Source organism: Gossypium hirsutum, chromosome D03 (assembly GCF_007990345.1).
Source record: "Gossypium hirsutum isolate 1008001.06 chromosome D03, Gossypium_hirsutum_v2.1, whole genome shotgun sequence".
Lineage (NCBI taxonomy): Eukaryota > Viridiplantae > Streptophyta > Magnoliopsida > Malvales > Malvaceae > Gossypium > Gossypium hirsutum.
Window position 1 is genome coordinate 44,155,895 of NC_053439.1, and position 14,515 is coordinate 44,170,409.

The 14,515-nt window shown below is 35.6% G+C and overlaps 1 long non-coding RNA gene across 1 annotated transcript; it reads right to left on the bottom strand.

The window, feature by feature from the left end:
* LOC121215511 (uncharacterized) lies at positions 1-1,556 on the bottom strand. Its single transcript, XR_005911392.1, has 3 exons — positions 1,451-1,556; positions 508-1,057; positions 1-149 (listed from the first exon to the last, which is right to left on the bottom strand). It is a non-coding gene; the product is annotated as an uncharacterized lncRNA (long non-coding RNA).
* Positions 1,557-14,515: the final 12,959 nt, after the last annotated feature.

Genomic DNA, 14,515 nt, shown 5'->3' on the forward strand with positions numbered 1-14,515 from the left:
ATCAAACATAAATCAACAACTACTACTAACTTTAAGTATAAATTACATTGCAACTAAATCAAGTTACAAATGAACAAAATAAACAAAATGCTGCTGCTTATCTGGTTCAGCTTGGATGCTGGTCTGCATGCTGGTTTGCTGCTGGTTTCCTGTTGCATTGCAGGCCAAAGTTCAACAACATCCTGTACTTTTTTTACTAACAAAGTAGTGCATATTCCTTTTAGTGCATTAAGGGGAATTATGATTATGGTATGTTAAACATCAGAAGAACCTATATATTCTTAAAAAGTAAAGATATGAAAAACCAGAGTGTTGAAATGACTATTCAAAGACATTGAAAATAATATATGGGTGTCCAAAATTTAGATTCAATGGCATAAGCAAAGCAAATAACAAAGACAATGTCACCACAGAAACTGTAAACTAAAGGAAATATCGTGCAAGGCTGATCCAGAGATAATAAATAAAATCTTTATTTGAAGTTCAAGGTCTTTGAAATGAACATACCCAAGCAAGCAACAAGGTATCTTCCAAAGCAATACATTGCAAATGATTCATAGCAATCATGTAGTATCGAACAATCAACACTAACTGATGGATGCACCAATGATACAAACTGTTAAAATAATCCAGGTTAGTAAGACTGAAAATAACATATAATTACACCAGATGCATGGTGCAAAATTAACATGTTGCATGCTGTGCCAAAACTATACTCAAAACTTAAATAGTAACCTAAGTTGAATATAGGTCAATTTTTTTGTAACATAAATATGCTACTACTGGTTTTTACTAATTCCTAGCACATAAGTTGTTGAACAGCTCAGTTTAACAAGAAGGTTTAACAATGTTACTCAATTGGACTAATTTCTTAGTGTTCATAAAATATGAGGACCATTCTGACAAATCAGAGGGACTAACTTCTCAGATGTTGTAAAATAAAGGGACAAATTTCATAATTAAACCTAAAAAAAGCATACTTGAAAGAAGAAACTTCAGCCTGTGAGTTCTCCAATTGCCTCTCCAATTTTAGCTCATTTGACCTTAATCGAAGTGCCTACAGAAAGGATATTAAAAACATTTTAATCTAGCAGAAGACAAAAGTAATTTCACTCCAGTGTCAACAGCTTTATACAAAAATATATTCAATGGAATAAAGTAAGAAACTCTAAATGCTAATAATATCATATAAAACAAGCAAATAACATGATCAAATCAAATATAAAAAAGGACTAGAGAGCCACTTAAGTTAAACTGGCACTTAAAAACGTTGCAGCTCTACTATACGTCCAAGAAACACCCTTCACGTGGTATATATTACAACCATGCATATACGAACATGGCAGCTTACTGATCTTTCAGCATTATTATCAAGAGTGGTATATGTTCTGTAATGAATAGAATGGAATTGGAGAAGGAAGAAAACCTTTACCCATTAAAACTTTGTGACCTTCTCTTCCAAACCAATGACTTCAGAAGCCAATATATTAGCACTTTCATCAGCTGCATTACATTCCAGTCGTGCATTTGCATATTCCATTTTAAAAGACTCGAGCTCTGCCTCTAATACCAAACACTAGACATAGCAAGAATAAAAAAAGGTATACGCTGAAATAGAATGTTATTGACATTTTAAAAAATATTTGTAACAAGATCCCTAACAAGATCACCAGGCAAAGAACACAAGAGAATAAAATGCAGATCAGCATACATACAACATAGCATTTTAAAATACAGCATAAAACTGAATTCATCCTATGCACCATCCTTTGCAACAAAAGAAAACCATTCAAAACAAAGACTTATTGATCAGACTATTGAAGAGTCATAAAAGAAGTCACATGAGTCTAACAACAAAAATTCCCGCTGCAAGCATCTTTAGAAGCAAAAGTTTGCAGCATTGATCATAAAAAATTTAGCTAGTGAATTCACTCAGACGTGCATTTCATTATATCGCCAAAGGACCAACTATCACCTAACGACCCATAAAATAGAGCAACAATAAACAACAATTTCAAGCACTGTAAAAAATTTTAAGTTATAATGATTTTAGCCTTACATTTAGAGACTCTTATTTTAATCAAAAAATATAGAAGAAATTAATGCAAAACACTAGGAGTGTCACGATCTGAATTACATAAAATATGTATCTATAAAATTCAAATGCTTCCATTCAACTAATACAAATAAACTCACCGGTTCTACAGAATAGCAAGGAACCATAAGAACAACTCTGATCAAGAACTTTTGCTCCTGTCAATCCAAGAACACAAAATTTTTTTAAAAAAATGCAAAACCAAATAAGGAAAAAAAATGAAAATTTCAATTAGTAAAAAAGAGAAACACAAAAACTTACCTCAGGATTCTTGTATGAAGAAAGGTTCTCAAAAATAAGAAACAATGAAAGGAAAATTGTTATGACTGAAAAAACTCCAGCAACAAAAGTCGCCCAAATAGGAGGCGAATAGCCCAATAGATAATCTGTAATCTTCATCGGCTACTACACTTTCTCTTAATTTGATGACAATCAGCATAATTCATTAAAATAAAAATGTTAGAAATCAAAGAACGACCATCGCCTTAAGCCAAGACCCAGCGAAGAATTCATGGTAGATTTGCCTGAGAAAGAGAGAAAGAGAGGAAACAAAACAGAATATGCTGAGAAGAGAAGATGAAGAACAGAATAAGAAAAAGGAATGAAGAACGGAAGAAGGAGAAAGAGCCTTACCTGGATGAAGGAGGAACCGGAAGAGGTCATTGACCAAAATAATTTGCAACCCAAGGGGAAGGGGAAAGGGGAGAAGAAGGGTAACCAAACACCAGAAAAGCCTGAAAATGCAACTGAAGAATATATGGGTAAAAGAGGAAAAGAAAAAGCAACTGAAGTTGCTAAATTTTTACTAGACCAAAAGGCTCTAGTCTGGAATTAAGCCTCTGGTGGGGTGAAATGCATTTTCAACGTACTGAAGAATACTTTCCAAACAGCCTTGCGTTTACTAACATTTCAGTTGCAATTTTTTTAGCCTAAAAAAGCCAACGTACTGAGATCCAGTTACATCCAAAGGAAGCCTAAGTTGGGTTGTAGAAGATAGATACATCTAGGGAAGATGGAGAAAGCTCGGATGAAGAGGACGGCATCTTCACTTCCGATGATGAAATTGGTGAAATGAGAGACATTCTTGTGGACGAACAAGGGAGAACTTACTATAATATTGGAACGACTGATGATTTGGAGAATTTGCCTAATCCTAAAAGTGTTCAACACAAAGGAGATAACTTGTTGGAAGAGTTAGAATAAGAGTTGTATATCGGGTGTAAGCAATATTCTGTGCTTAATTTTATTAGAAAGATGATGAACATCAAAGTGTTGAACAACTTGTCCACAAAGCTTTTACGATGCTATTGGAGTTATTTCGTAATGTATTGCTGGAAGGAAGTAAGTGCCCGGCATCGTTCTATGAAATGAAGTTGTTAAGATCTTTAGGCTTGGGAATGTTAATATTGACGTTTGTTGCTATGACTGTTGTGTTTTCTACAAGGAGTTGGAAAATGCAAATGAATGTCCTGTGTGTCACCATAAAAGGTGGAGGAAAGAAAAGGTGTCATATAAGCGCATGCGTTATTTTTCCATCACAGATTGCATGCAAAGGTTTTATAGTTGTTGACATATTTCAGATGTCGCATAACATCTAAGCTCATTTTTCCGTACACCAGAAATATATCAAAATATTAATAAATAATCCCATAACATTCAAGCTCAAAATCACGTTATGGAAGGTGAAAGATGTCATTTTTTTTTATCTTTATGAAGCTTTATCTCATTAGCCACAGTTTCTTTCACTAAAACCATAATAAATCTGTGCTGGAATTTAAGAGATTGAAGGTGGAAATAAGCTTTGGAGGTGATTTTCCTAGTGTTTTAAATAGGGGTGAACAAAACTTGATTCGATTTAAAAAAGTCAAAAAAAAATTGAATTTGAAGTTAATTGGATTGAGTTATTGGAGTCAACTCGAATAAGTAATACGAGTTCGAGTCAGTTGAATTTTACAATTCGAATAACTTGAATAATTCGAATAATAGATTAGTGTAAATACCTTTTTGGTCCCTATCAATTTTGAAAATGAACAAATTGGTCTCTCTTAACAAAAATTGCAAAAAAAAATATTTATAAAAAATTCAAAATTTATAGTTTTTAAAAAATTATAAAATTTTAAAAAAAATTCTAAAAAATATATAAAGAAAGTTAATGTAACACCTCATACTCGACCCTATTATTAGATCCGAGCTATAAGGTATTACATTCATTATCGGAGCAACTATGATAATTTTACACTCAATTTGAACTATTAAAAAATTAAATATAAGCAAAACAATTGTATTAAATGATATGCATTCATTTTCGGGTCTTATATGAGCTTACGAAAGCTCTATTGCTAACTCGAGTTCGAGTTAGGATCAATTTGTAAATATTTCAAAGTTTGAGGTTGACATCTTGACATTGAGGGTTCTTTGTCGTGATGTCACATACTGACTTAGACTTGTCGCAATGACAATTGCTCGACATCGCATTGTGACATGGTGACCTGATCTCGTCGCGGCAACAAATGCTTGACGTTGCGACGTGACAAGTTGTTTCTAAAAGATCAAGGTGACACCAACCTGCAATTGACCAAAACAACCAACCTATATATTTCAGCCACATTTCCCAGCCAAATACTCATCATGGACAAGTTTAATTCTAAACATTTATATCGTACCTAAACAATCACATTTGTAATTTAACTATCTAGCCAATTTTCATTCAACATATAGATTGTATTATTGGTTCTAACCATATTAAACAAATGCCATGATTTCACACTTCAATTTACCATAGTATAATATCATTCCAGACATTTCAAACTTTATAATAAACTCAAATACACATTTCTAACATTTGACTACTTGCAGGATATCATTTCAAGCTTCAATCATTCACATAAGCATATATTATGCCCAAAAACCAACTTAATTGAGGTACATGCCATACTTGAACAGAACATGATTTATACAAACATTGTTGAGTCGGGAGGATCACTTCTTGATGCTAGATCCACTGCTTGAACTCTCAGGACTTTATTAAACCTACGCATGGAGAAAACAAACCGTACGTCGAGCAATAAAGCTTAGACCAAGCTTTGTAAAACAGATTCAATAAACATAATAAACATAATGTAATACCTAAATTTTACCCGGCCCTTTAATAAATAAAGTAAAATAAAAAGTCCAGTTTGTTTTTTTTTACAAAGTCGAATCCAAAACAAATAATTGGCCCAGAATACATGGCCCAAATTGAAATAAAGCAGAGGCCCAAATCTGGTGGCCCAAAGAAGATGAAGAAACCCTAGGGTTTCTAAAGGTCAACAGCGCCGCAAGCCGAGCCTCGCCCTCCGAATCTCCACGCGATCGTCGTACCTGCACAACAAGGAAGGAAACAAGACAGAATATGGCAAGAAAAATCTTTGAAATCACGAAAGATACCAGAAGATTTTGTTTACTTTTCTTGTTTCATTGTTTGCTATAAAAGTAAACTCAATATACTGTAAGAGGGATCCAATTCGAAATCAATAGAAAACAAGCATTCTTTACAACGCAAGAGCAAGAGAATAAAATCACAGATTCAATCGAAGAATAAAAAGGTTGATATCAACAATTTTTTTAATCTACTGTTAGTTTTATATTTTTTTCCATGTACATACGAATGAAATAAAAAGGGGAAAGAAACGACCTGAGTGGTGCCCAGAACCACCGTGAATGGTCGAAAACCGAAAGGTTTCTCGGAGATTTGAAGCTCTTGCAGTAGTGTTTTGTGGGTTTCGGGTCCAGATCTGGGTTTAGAGGCTTCAAAGGGAATGAATAGGAGATTTTCTCCTATTCCGGCCACCGCAGACGGTGGTGCCGGCGCTGGAGATCGATGGCCGGCGCGGTGGCCGATGACCAGATCCTGGCCGGACGTCTGGGGAGGGGAGAGAATTTTTAAGGAGTTTTTTTTTGAAAAAGAATGAAAATGTTTTTTTTAACTAAAATTGGCTTAAATAGCCCTTCAAAACGGTGCCGTATAGGCCTGGGTTGACCCGAATCTGATCCAATTTGGCCTAGGATCCGCGCGTTTTGAGCGGAGAGGTAAATTGCGCTTTTAGCCCCTCCGCCTTTTAATGTTTTTGCAATCGAGTTTTTTTATTTTTTAAATTCTCCCTTTAATTTATTTCCAATTTCAATTTCGTCCTGATGGAACGACGCCATTTTAGAGGAGAAGGGATAATTTCCTTTCCAGCCCCTCTGCGTTCTTTGCAGGTTCAATATGGTCCCCCAGTCTTCAATTATTTGCGGATTTTCCCCAGATTTTTGTCTACAGTTCAATTTAGTCTTTTTTTTTATTTTCTTTATTTTTAAATTAATTGATAATGTAATTATTATATATATGTAATTTTTTAGCTATATATGCATATATATTTCTATTTTTTTAATGAATATTTTTCTATATTTATTTTTAAATGAATATTTTTATATTTATACGTATATATTTATGTTTTTAATATGATTAAATATTTACTTATTTTTTTATTTTTTATTATTATTTTATATATATACGTCGAATTATGTATTTTTCTATATTTTCATAAATACATTATAGATTTTGCTATATATAAATTTTATAATTCTAGATTTTATATGTAAATCCATGTGCATGGTTTTTTTTTTTTAAAAATTCAATGTATATATTATGTACCTTTTATTCTTTATTTTTTATTTAGTTCTTTCATTTGTTTATTAATTTGTGTTTTCATTTATATTATTTTGCTCGTTTATTTAATACTTTGCATGTCATTTTTTATTTTTTTTATGTATATTAGTTTCATTTATTTATTTGTATACATTATTTCTATGTCATTGTTATATTTATTATTGTGGCATATATATATATTATAATATTACGTCATCTTTTTACTCGATTTTAAAAGTAGAACTTTTCAAAATAGGGATAATACTCGTATTTAGGATTTTCAAGAAAATTGAGCCCTAACGTATTGGGTTCCGATTTTTTCGTAAAATCTAACAATTGAGGATTGCTCTTTAATTAAACAAAATAAAACTTGTCATCGGGAATTCAATATGTTGTGTCCTAACGTATTGGATGTGACACGTTGATTTCTCGAGATAAAGATTTTTAAAAAATAAAGGAAATATTGAATGTTTGGGATTTTAAGAAATTGTGCCCTAACGTATTGGGCTGCGGTTTCTTCATAAATTTTAAACAATTAGATATTTTCTTAAATTTTATTACACGAGTTTTTTTGGACTAACTCATCATGAAGAGAATAAAATGTTATGCCCTAACACATTGGGTGTGACATTTTTCTTTTTCTTTTTTCAAAATGAGAAAGTCTTAATAAATAATTTAATTTAATTAAGGATCGCACTTTTTTTAACTCTCGACTTTAAGACATTAATTAATCAATTTGGTACCAATTTTTGGGCGTTACGAGGGTGCTAATCCTTCTTCGTACGTAGCTGACTCCCGAATTCGCTTTTCTGAAACTCGTAGACCAAATTCGTTTTTTAGGTGATCCAATCACACCTTAATAAAAGATTGGCGACGACTCCAAATTTTCATCGACAACTAATTTTTTTTTCAAAAAATAAAAATGGTTTCGACAGCTTGGCGACTCCACTGGGGATTTTTTTTAAAATAAGAGAGTCGAACCACAAAGTTGATTAATTGTTGTCTTACGGTCGAGAAAATATTAAAAAAAATTCTTTTGCATTTATTATATTATTGCTTAATTGACTAAGTTATTCTTGCATTATACATTACATGAGTTGAATGATTTTACCCTTCTAAGTGGGAGTGAGAAACTATTCCTTCGTGAGGTTTTCACCTCCATATAGGATAGTGGATCACTTTCGGAATACATCGGTACCTATGCCTTCGTGAGATTATCATCTCCGTATAGTCATAGGGAAAATGTGTTCCCCAAAACCGAATTTGATCTATATGAGCCTATAATGGGTGAGGATCAAGGAATCTGCTGGTTCGGGTACCTTTTGCCTAGAAGCCGAACTTCATATAATGAACCTTAGGAATCCACCCTAGGAAGAACTACACTAAACCCTAGTAGATATCCGAGTAGGTATTTTATTATTTCTTAATTATATTCTATGGTTTTATATGATACTGACTTTTTGTGTCTTATTTTTATTGCATGACATGACATTTCATCACATCATAAAAGGCGTCAATTTATATTCAGTTGCTAGATAGAAAGCTTATCATGGAAAAAGGGTTTCTTGATAAAGTGGAGGATAATGCGACTGTCTGAACTTGGTCTGAAATGACGCAGCAAGAGAAAGGCGATAGCTTGGCCGATGGATATGTATCGAAATTATGGGATTTTACTCGCATCAGTGTGACTCAAAACAATTTGCAAGAGTTGAAGGAAATCTGGGATTAGTGGAATGATGAGGTTAGACAGTTATTTTATGATAATTATGGGGATTTGCCTTATTTTCTTGATGTTAAGGTAGACAAGCATTTGTTTCGAGCCCTCACCCAATTTTGGAATCTTGCTTACAGCTGCTTCACATTTGGGAAGGTCGATTTGGTACCTATGATAGAAGAATATGTGGCTTTACTCCGATGTTCAAAGTTTCAAGTGGACAGGGTCTACTCAAGAGCGGTAAATGTGCCAACCTTTTCAAAGAATTTGATGAGCATAACAGGGATGAGTGAGTAGAGGGTTGCTGCACGAGTTAAGGAAAAGGGGGATAATAAACGCGTTCCTTGGAGAAGTTTGAAAGATGCAATTCTAACACACCCAGACGTGAGAAAGAGGTTAGATGTCTTTGCTTTAAGTATATACGGCTTGGTTGTCTTCCCCAAGGCCTTGGGGCATGTGGATGAAGCAGTCACTGATTTATTTGACCGGCTTGATAAGAAGGTTACACCGATCCCAACAATTTTGGTAGAAACCTTTAGGTCCTTGAGTGCATGCCGAAAAACGGGTGAGGGTAGATTTGTTGGATGTGCACAGCTTCTACTCGAATGGTTTCACAGTCACTTTTGAAAGGTGGATAAGGTTTCGTATCGGGTTTTCTCTAAAAATTATTCACCACTAAATGAGATAGTAGCTATGCCAAGAAGAGACGACAATTCGGAGGAGAAGTGGATGGCAATTCTTCAAAATCTTCAAGAGGAAGACGTTGAATGGAGAGCTCCTTGGTTGCTTCCAGATGAGATCCTGTATAGGTGTGGTAATTTTGATTGGGTTCCATTACTTGGAATTTGGGGAGCTGTTGGATATGCACCATTATTGGTGCTAAGGCAGTATAGGTCAAGGCAATTTATACCTGCGACCTAATGGATAGCTGATTGTGAATTTTCATATAGAGATGATGTTTATAGAAAGAAGATTCAAGAGATGTCTAGCGTATGGAAACAGACTCGACGAATGAAGAGGTTAGCGGTGGGTCCGATGACAACTCCTGAGTATAATGAATGGTGGGCTAGGAGAATCAACGACAATATACCAAAGATAAGCCAGGAAAGTAGCCAGTCAATAGAGGAGTATTTGCGAGTCATCCCTTTTGAGTTGGAAATCATAAGACAAGATTTTGAGAGAAGAAATGCGTATTTAGAAAAGAAGATAGAGCAAATGGAGGAAGAAAAGATGAACTTGAGATTAGACATAGACATTCAGAAGCTCGAAACTGAAAAATTAAGGAAAGAGAAAAACAAGGCTGAGAAAGAGTTGGGTAGTCTGAAGTCGGATTATAAAAAGTTGCGTCTTTCAATAAGAACTGCCGGGCTGGGAAAAACTTCAGAGCAATGGCGTGAAGAAATTCGAGAAGAAAAGGACAAAGCCGATAGGTGGGAACAGAAATTCCAAGAGATGTAGATGCGAAACGAGGCTTTAGAAAAGAGTTTGTTAGACAGCCAGAGAGAAAAATGTGAATTAAAGGATAGGGTGACCGAGTTGGAAAGATCTCTTTATTAGTATCAAAATCAAAATTCTGCAATAGAGTTGAAAGCAAGCTTGAGCAAGATTGAGGTTAGAAGCAAATGAAAGTCGTAATAATGAATAGCTCCACTACTTTCAGGGTCAAGTTAGGAGCATAGATCATCTTATGGAGGAAGTTGTGGTCCCGATTCGAGAAGTAGCTGATCACATACAGACTTTAGCAGTACAGGCTGACATGCTGAGTGTGAAGTATAAATTAGAATCGGATCAGGGACAAGAATTAGCTTTGTTACTTAGAAAGATTAGAGTTCTGGGTACTAGGGCAAAGTCTTGTTTGTAATTCACTTTATGTAAAGAAATTTAATTTCTAGCAAAGTTTTCTTAAATGGAATTAATCAAAATTGACTTCTTTTTGCATTCATTTCATGGATTGCATTGCTTCATATGCATTAAAAAATACATCAAAAGATTCTAATTAATTTAAATCACTCCTCAGTTAATCTGGAAACCAATCAACCTACCAAACACCGCTACGGTACTTGATCGAAAACTAAAGACATGGATCAAAGGCTAGAACAGTTCCAGAAGGAAATGCAAGATCAGCTTCAACAACAAATGCATGAGCAGCTTGAGAAGATTCAACAAAAAATAATGGCTAAGTTGACTCAGTTGTTGACTGAAGGAGTTGATAAAGGGAAGGGCTCTGTGCTCAATATTGAAGAAGGAGACAACGAGGGAACTGTTTATCCCCTAGGCTTTACCCCTCAGTATGTTGAGGTATATCCACGTAAATATTCTGTCACCATTAAGCCTCAGCAATTCTAGGCCGGCACTGCAACACAAATGAATTTTTAAGCTGGATCAGGCTCTAACCCCGGAGACAACATTGTTAATCCTACTATCATTGACTTCGATGAAGCAGCTGAAAAGGAGAAAATGAATGATGAATTGCCAAAACAACTAGAAGAAAAGTACAAATGGCTAGAGGAGAAATTTAGAGCAATGGAATTTGATGATAGCTACTATGGGATTGATGCTAAAGAATTGAGCTTGGTTCCAGATTTGATACTCCCATACAAGTTCAAAATGCCAGAGTTTGAGAAGTACAGCGGAATTAGTAGCCCCGAAGCCCATATTACTATGTTCTGTAGACGGATGACTAGTATGTTAATAACGACCAACTGTTGATACATTGCTTCCAGGATAGCCTTACAGGGGTTGCATCCAAATGGTACACTCAATTGAGCCGTACCCAGATTAATTCATGGAGAGATCTAGCACAGGTGTTCATAAAACAGTGCAGCCATGTGACTGACATAGTACCTGCTAGAATCACTCTGTAGAACATGGAAAAGAAACCCGACAAAAGTTTTAGGCAATACGCACAGAGATGGAGGGAGGTTGCCGTCCAAGTTCAGCCATCTCTTCTAGAAAAAAAGATGACGATACTTTTCGTTAACACATTGAAGGCCCCATTTATTACACATTTGTTAGGAAGTGCTACTAAAAGCTTTTCTGACATAGTTATGAATGGCGAAATGATAGAAAATACTATCAAAAGTGGGAAGATAGATGCTGGAGAAAGTAGCAGAAGGTCGGCCTCGAAGAGGAAGGAAAATGAGATCAACAACACAAGTTCTTATTCAAAGACGATTACGGTAAATAAATCGGGAAGAGTGGCTGTTAACCAACAAGGATCATCAAAACGGGGATCTGACACAAGACAAAATACGGAGAAGCTTCAATTTACGCCAATTCCAATGTCGTATAGGGAGCTATATTAGAATCTATTCAATGCCTACGTGGTTTCCCCTTACCACTTGAAACCTCTGCAACCTCCATACCCCAAGTGGTACGATGCAAACACACAATGTGATTATCACGCGAGAATCGTGGGGAATTCTATAGAGCATTGTACGACGTTCAAAAAGCTGGTAGAAAGACTCATAAGCATGGGCGTTGTTAAATTGGATGATTCGCCCAGTACAGAGAATCCGTTACCTAATCATAATGAAAATGGAGTGAACATGATAGGAGGGAACACGGATAGAAAAATCAAAGAAAATATTGCAGAAGTGAAGATTCCTTTGAGATGGATCTGGAAAAAGATGGTAGAAAGAGGGTTGTTTGTTTTGGATTCAGAGAGAAGCTTTGAAGGGGTGGAAAACTACTGTGAGTTCCATCATGAGGAGGGACATGAGATTCAAGAATGCACAGAATTCAGAGCCTTGGTTCAAGGCCTGATGGATAACAAGGAAATGGAGTTTTATGAAGTTGAAGGGGAGGGGAGTATCTGCACATCCGAATCCACAAAGGTTCCAAGAGTAGCGCAGCCTGTGGTCATCATCTCGCGACCAAAGAATGATGAAGTGAGAACGCCAGTAATGCCAATGATTATAATAAAGAAACCTACAACCTTTTCTTACCCAGATAGTAGGAAGGTTCCGTGAAACTACGAGTGCAATACAACTGTCCCTGGAAAGGAGACTACAAAGGACCAGGGTGTGAGTGTCGATCCAGAACCTGTGAAAAGAAGGGCCGTAATAGTGGACCAAAAAGGGAAAATAGCTGAGCCTGTGCTATCTATCAATAAGTCAGTGAAAGAGGAAGAAGCTACGGAATTCCTTAAATTTTTGAAGCATAGTGATTATAATGTCGTCGAACAGTTGCATAAACAACTGGCTCGCATATCTGTACTAGCCTTACTTTTGAATTTAGAAGTGCACCGAAGTGCATTGATGAAGGTGCTGAACGAGACTTATGTGGCCAATGATATTTCTGTTGGCAAATTAGATCGGTTGGTCAATAATATCAGTGCTGATAATTTCATATTCTTCAATGATGATGAAATACCAGTTGGGGACATGGGGTCTACCAAGGCTTTGCATATCACTACACGATGCAAAGGGTATATTTTTCCATGAGTGTTGATTGACAATGGATTAGCTTTGAATGTGTTGCCATTATCCACACTTAACAGGCTTCCCATAGACAGCTCGCACATGAAAACATGCCAAAATATAGTGAGGGCGTTTGACGGTACAGAAAGAAAAGTCATGGGAAAAATTGAGATACCCTTATTGATTGGCCCAACAGTTTATGAGGTGGATTCCCTTGTGATGGACATCAAACCCTCCTACAATTGTTTATTAGGAAGACCATGGATACATTCAGCGGGGGCCGTACTGTCATCATTACAGTAGAAATTGAAGCTAGTGTCAGAAGGTCAGCTGGTGACAATAAATGCCGAAGAGGATATTATAGCTGCTGTATCCAATGAGGCACCGTATGTTGAGATCAATAACGAGTCAGTGGAATGCTCTTTTCGATCTCTGGAGTTTGTAAATGCAACATTTATTCCTGAATAGAACAAAATTCTGGGGCCTAAAATATCCAAAACTACAGAGATGGGAGTTAATGATAATTCCCCACATATCCAAAACCTTTGTATCTGGAGGGATCATTCATTCTGAGAGAAAGATACTGATTAAGGAAAGCATTGAAGAGGCGTTGGAAAATATGCATATCAATACCGTAAGTGAGGACGCAAATGAAGAAAGAAGTTTGTTAGATATTCGTCCTTATGAGCCTGGGAGTGTTCTAGACGATTGGACTGCAGAAGAAATACCTAAAGTCTTTAGAACTGTCTCAGAGTAATATTCAGAACAAACTTGTTGTTTTAGCCTAGAAATAATAAGAACTCTTTTGTGAAAAAGGCTTATGTTTAAATATCATTATTTTAATAAAATACATCTTTGCAATTCATTCGAGCAAATATTCTTTTATTCTTTCCATACGAGTAAATACATTAAATTATTCTTTCATTTATAATCATATTGCACAAATAATTGTACATAAATTCATTCATTCTTTCGTAACCATATTAGGTCATTGAATATCAATGACGTGAATGACGCTGCTACAAACTCAAAGCTTCTTCTGGAACAAAACATGTGTTTAGAGGAATCGTAGGACTTTGAAGGTGATGTAGATGGTGGTTTATCTTTGGACCTGTTGAGAATGGTAGAATAGGAAGAAAAACAAATTCTACCTCACAAGGAAGCAATAAAAGTTGTAAGCTTGGAATAAGGGAAAAATGTGAAAATTGGAACTGAGATTTCTGCAAAGACAAGACAAGACCTCATTAAATTACTCCAAGAATTCAAAGATGTCTTCGCATGATCATACCAAGATATGCCCGGGTTGAGCACTGACATTATAGTGCATCGCCTACCTATAAGGGAGGATTGTAAGCCAGTTCAACAGAAGCTAAGAAGAATGAGGCATGATATTCTGCTTAAGCTAAAAGAGGAAGTCAAGAAACAGTTTGATGCTGAGTTTTTACAGGAGGTCAAATATTCTGAATGGGTAGCCAACATCGTTCCAGTTCCTAAAAAGATGGAAAAGTACGAATGTGTGTGGATTACAGAGATTTGAACAAAGCTAGCCCAAAGGAAAATTTCCTATTACCGCATATTGATATTCTGGTGGACAATAAGGTGGGATATTCACTGTT